Below are 6,026 nucleotides of genomic sequence, written 5' to 3'. Positions count from 1 at the left end.
TCCTTCCATGAACACCCCCTGAGGACTGATCTGGTATCCCAGGAAGGAGATGGCCTGTTGGTGGAATTCACATTTCTCCCCCTTCACCAACAGGCTGTGTTCCCGGAGGCGGAGTAGGACAGCTCGGACGTCCCTGACGCGCTCCTCGAACGTAGCCAAGTAGATCAGGATATCGTCGATGTACACCACCACCTGTCTACTCAGCATGTCCCGGAACACGTCATTGACGAAGGACTGGAATACAGATGGTGCTCCGGTAGTGTGGGAATGGTGATGGTGATGGGGAGAGTGACGTGCGTAATGGTGCCTGATCCAAGGGGTTTATTGTCCAGTGAGGTGATGTGTAGCGTAGATGGCAGTGGCACGGTGGGCAACCCCCATTCAGAGACCAGCTCCCTATCTATAAGGTTCCCCGCTGATCCGGAATCTATCATTGCGGTAGAAATGGAAGAGAAGGAATAACCAGTCACCGTTATGGGAACTAAAAACAATGGTTTTGTGATAGGAGCTGACGTAACACTCATGGAGCGGCGACGGGAGTCATACCGCCTAGATAGGGAGCCGCCAGGAGATCTGTGGTCCATGGTGGTGTAGGGGGTGCTGCCCACCTCCATGGGTGAGGACTCGGAAGCAGGGCGGCTTCCATAGCTCAGATGGGGTGAGCGTCGAGGCTCCGGGAGGTGTTGGGAACGCCATCTCTCTCTCAACATGTCGTCAAGACGGATGGACGTGGTGATGAGGGTATCAAGGTCCATCTCGTCGTCCCGACATGTGAGTTCCGTCTTTGATGTCCTCCCGTAAGTCTCTCCTGAAGGCTGGGCGCAGAGCACGCTCATTCCAGCCGGAAGACACCGCCACTGTGCGAAAGCTAAGAGCGTACTCGGACGCAGGCCCCTCTCTCTGTTGTAGATGGAGGAGACGCTCACCCCCGTCCTTTCCCTCCGTGGGATGATCAAACACCGCCCTGAACCTAGCGAGGAAGGTGGGGTAGGGAAGTGCCACTGCCTCCTCTCCTTCGCAGACTGCCGTGGCCCAATCCAGCGCCTTTCCTTTAAGAATCGAAATCACCAGCGCTATCCTGGCTTGGTCAGATGGATATACCCCAGACTGACGCGCCAGATAAAGGGAAACCTGTAGCAGGAAGCCGCTACATTTAGTAGTTTTACCGTCATAGCGCTCCGGTAAGGCGAGTGTTCCCGTAGGAGTGGGTGATTGGGGGCACTCGCCGCTCCCTGAGGTGTAACTGGAGCGCTGGGCAGATTATGCAGAGTTTGGAGCACTTACTGCATGGCGGCGTTCAACTGGGCAAGCTAGTGCTGGTGCTGGTCAAGGCACTGGGAAACTCCTGCTGCATCCATTTTCGTTTGGTGTGTAATTCTGTGACGCGTACTGAGTATACGAAGAGGTCAAGGTTTACTTAACAATGAGCAAGAGAAATAACAAAGACAGCGTAAACGACACGAAGCTTAACAATCACACACAACATCATCCAGAACAGTCCAGGGCTAAATAGGGGTGGTGATGAGATGATGAGGTGCAGGTGCGCTGGAGGTGATTAGAGTGCGTTGGGTTTCCATTCCGGTGTTGCCGAGGTCAGTAGACCGGCGAATCGCAGCACCGGAGGGGAGCAACGGGAGGAGACGTGACATTATGGTTGACACAGCTTGTTGGCCATTAGCCAATCTGCGTTTCTCAATGAGTTCAAAGCACGTAAATGCATCCAACTGGTATTTATGACTTCACAACTGGTAATTACCACCTTCCCACTTGGTTATGAACGCAGCATTAGCAGTGCACCTGTATGACTAGGGCATAATACTGAAGCCATAGATATAGAATCAATAGAATAGAGCTATTTACACAATACTTAATAGAACTGGAATATTCCATAGCTGCATGTGTGAAGCATGGAAAGAGGCACAATATTCTGAGCAATGAGATTAGCTGCAATTAATCAAACATTCCAAATGGTCCACCGTGACCCAGTATGGCTGTGGTGGTCCATACACCACAGAGAGTTGCTTTGAATGGAATGTCTATTTTTTATTCTACTCATTCTACTTCTATGACTGAGGTTCACTCTCTGTGTATTCTATGAGTCATTAGGCGTCTGTCAGGACACAGTCATTTGAATGTCTATTCCCTCTGGATGTGGTTGGAGTGAAATAACTACCCAAGGGTTATGACCCTTATGTCATTGGTACTCCAGTCCAGTCTCCTACACCAGGGCCATGTTCAGTAGGCAAGGTGTTGAAACAGAGTGAAACAGGACGTTAGACTACTACCTGATCATGTCCAATAAGAAAGCTTATTTTCGCTCTCAACCAATGGCCCTGAATAGCATCTCTGTCTGACAGTATATAGGGCTGCTGTGTATAACTCGTGTTATTATTGTGGCTGTAGCGTTCAATGCAAATCTGCTCCTGCTCATTAACTCTGTCAGTTACCATGACAGGATCGATGAAATATAAATTCAAATCTCCACAAACACGCAAACATGTACTACGAACACACACGCACATGAAAATACGTATTTTCCAGACGTTGACGTTAGGTTCAATTTAGGTTCTGAATGAAAGGTGAAAAGGTATTTTCCGTATGTTTAAAATATATACTTTACAGATGCTGAAAATATGTATTTTACTGATGTTTAAAATATGTATTTTACAGACGTTGAAAATATGTATTTTCCGGATGTTGAAATCAGGCTCATTTTTGGTTCTGAATTAAAGTTGAAATTAAGTAATTTATAGAGATCTATGTTTGGGCCAAATCAAGGCTGGTCCAGACCGGACAAAAATCGATGTCCATGGACGTTGAAATCAAGGCCGGTCTGGACCGCACCAAATCTAAACTAAACATAAACATCAATGATTGGTTCAGATTTGGTGCGTACAGGACCAAAAACCAATGTCCGTGGATGTGGAAATCACCAAACAAAGACTTCCAAAAGGCTTCAGCGTCGGTCCGTGCTTACTGAGGTCTAGCCTACCATGTCGGCCCACAATGGAATTTTACGAATGCCCATCCATGTGGTAGGCCCACTGTTTGTAAAACAGGCCTTTGCATTGGCTTTAACAGTCCTGATTCCTGTGACTAATCAATTTGGCTATTTAAGCTCTGAATATCAGCTACCCAAATTTATCAGGAGTTATCTCGAGCCTATTTGCAATGTGTTTACACAGCGGGAAATGCAGAAGTATTTTATTTTTCGCTATGATCAGCTTGTCAACATTTGATAATACAAACTTGAAACAACTGATCATGACAATGGGGCGAAACTCCTGGATAACAGTTGTTATTGTCCATTCCATATTTACTTTTTGACCTGTCCTGTTTTTAGGGTATGTTGTTGGTTAACATGACAGCTCATTTTTTATTTGATTGATTGTCATTTAGGTTAGGCTATTTGATCGGAGAAACCTGCATGATGTAAAAAGTGTCCGTCTTATTACATTGTCATACATTTATCTCCAGCCTGTAGGCGACAGAAAAGGCCACATACTCTTTCTACATATCCTATATCTGCTACATGATTTATGTTGGTGGAGCGCTTCAGAGATGCGTCTCTCCAACAGCACCCTGGAGAGGCACGCTGGGAATGGACAAGCAAAATATTTCGTGCCCCTGCCTTTGACAAAGTGGGAACTGCTTATCAACGGGCGGCATCAGCGCTCACCTAAAAAGCCCATATGCCACTGGTTTAGAGAAATTGTCATTGTTTTGGGCAGAACTATGTGAGGTTTTATGTGTTGTTGTTGGAGGTGCATCTTGGTCAGTTTAGCTCAGAAAATGCTACCCTCGTCAATCTGCCACCTAATCCTGCCTAATGAGCGGACCGGACGTGCCTGGGATCCATAAACACATTACAAAGTGTCATCACTTTGGCTGAGCATCTTGACTGAGCACAAGCCCCCCACCGCAGCCAACAAACAAAGAAACAAACATCAGCCAGGCAAAGCCATTTATTAACTGAATGCCTAATCTCCATTAGTCTCCGTTAACTCTCCATAATCCATTTTAGATTACACTGGCTAGCCTGTCTGGGTACACTACATAGGCCCTACACATTCAACCCCCAGCACTTGACCTTATAAAGCATATAATCACATAACCTCTACCCACATGTACACTACCGTTCAAAAGTTTGGGGTCACTTAGAATTTCCTTGTTTTCGAAAAGAAAAGCAATTTTTTTGTCCATTAAAATAACATATATTTACAAACAAATCCTATTTAATGGCAGCTTCATTAAATAGTACCCGCAAAACACCAGTCGCAACATCAACAGTGAAGAGGTGACTCCGGGATGCTAACCTTCTAGGCAGAGTTGCAAAGAAAAAGCCATATCTCAGACTGGCCAAATAAAATAAAAGATTAAGATGGGCAGTCTGAGATATGGCTTTTTCTTTGCAACTCTGCCTAGAAGGTCAGCATCCTGGACCCGTGGGGCGCCTGTTTCTCAAACTAGACACTCTAATGTATTTGTCCACTTGCTCAGTTGTGCACAGTGGCCTCCCACTCCTCTTTCTATTCTGGTTAGAGCCAGTTTGCGCTGTTCTGTGAAGGGAGTAGTAGACAGCGTTGTACGAGATCTTCAGTTTCTTGGCCATTTCTCGCATGGAATAGCCTTCATTTCTCAGAACAAGAATAGACTGACAAGTTTCAGAAGAAAGTTATTTGTTTCTGGCCATTTTGAGCCTGTAATCGAACCCACAATTGTTGATGCTCCAGATACTCAACTAGTCTCAAGAAGGGCAGTTTTATTGCTTCTGGTTTTCAACTGTGCTAACATAATTGCAAAAGGGTTTTCTAATGATCAATTAGCCTTTGTGCTGAAGCACAGTTCCCGCTCAGCCCAGTCAACACTGTGCGCTGCTCTGGCACCCCAATGGTGGAACAAGCTCCCTCATGACGCCGCCAGGACAGCGGAGTCACTCACCACCTTCCGAAGACACTTGAAACCCCACCTCTTTAAGGAATACCTGGGATAGGATAAAGTAATCCTTCTACCCCCCCAAAAAAAATAATAATAATAATATTGTAAAGTAGTTATCCCACTGGCTATAAGGTGAATGCACCAATGTGTAAGTCGCTCTGGATAAGAGCGTCTGCTAAATGTCGTAAATGTAATGTTTTAAAATGATAAACTTGGATTAGCAAACACAACATGCCATTGGAACACAGGACTGATGGTTGCTGAAAATCCGCCGTTTCCAGCTACAATAGCCATTTACAACATTAACAATGTCTACACTGTATTTCTGATCAATTTTATGTTATTTTAATGGACAAAAAAATTGCTTTTCTTTCGAAAACAAGGACATTTCTAAGTGACCCTAAACTTTTGATCGGTAGTGTACATATTACCCCAATTACCTTGACTAACCTGTGCCCCCCCCCACATTGACTTTGTACCGGTACCCCCTGCATATAGCCTCGCTACTGTTATTTTACTGCTACTCTTTAATTATTTAATTATTTAAAAAACATTTTTTTTTTTTTACATATCTATTTTTTACTTAACACTTATTTTTCTTAAAACGGCATTGTTGGTTAAGGGCTTGTAAGTAAGCGTTTCACTGTAAGGTCTACACCTGTTGTATTTGGCGCATGTGACAAATACAATTTGATTTGATAATTGAACTATATTGTGAATTATTAGCATTGTCTCAATTAGGATTTAACATTGATGGAGTACAATGACTATTATGGTGCAATAAATAGACCTTCATCCAGATAGCTACACTGTTTGTAGGCTATATAATCTTTGGGCCAGGCTCTAAAACCTGGCACTGCACTATTAGGTAGGTAGGCTACTTTCTTGACTTCTGCATTTCTGTAAAGATAACACAGAGATAGATAGGCTATTGTATGTACTGCTTTTTGAACCTGTCATGTATGTTATAAACTCACAGGTACAACATTTTGCCTTCATCTCAATGGGTTCAGGGCATCAACTCAAGAGAGCAGCAATATTATCACTTTGGTGCCAGACAGAAAATACAATTTGATGCGGGGATGAAT

This window comes from Coregonus clupeaformis, chromosome 11, assembly GCF_020615455.1.
Source record: "Coregonus clupeaformis isolate EN_2021a chromosome 11, ASM2061545v1, whole genome shotgun sequence".
Taxonomy (NCBI): Eukaryota; Metazoa; Chordata; class Actinopteri; order Salmoniformes; family Salmonidae; genus Coregonus; species Coregonus clupeaformis.
Note: the sequence above shows the minus strand (reverse complement) of the source record.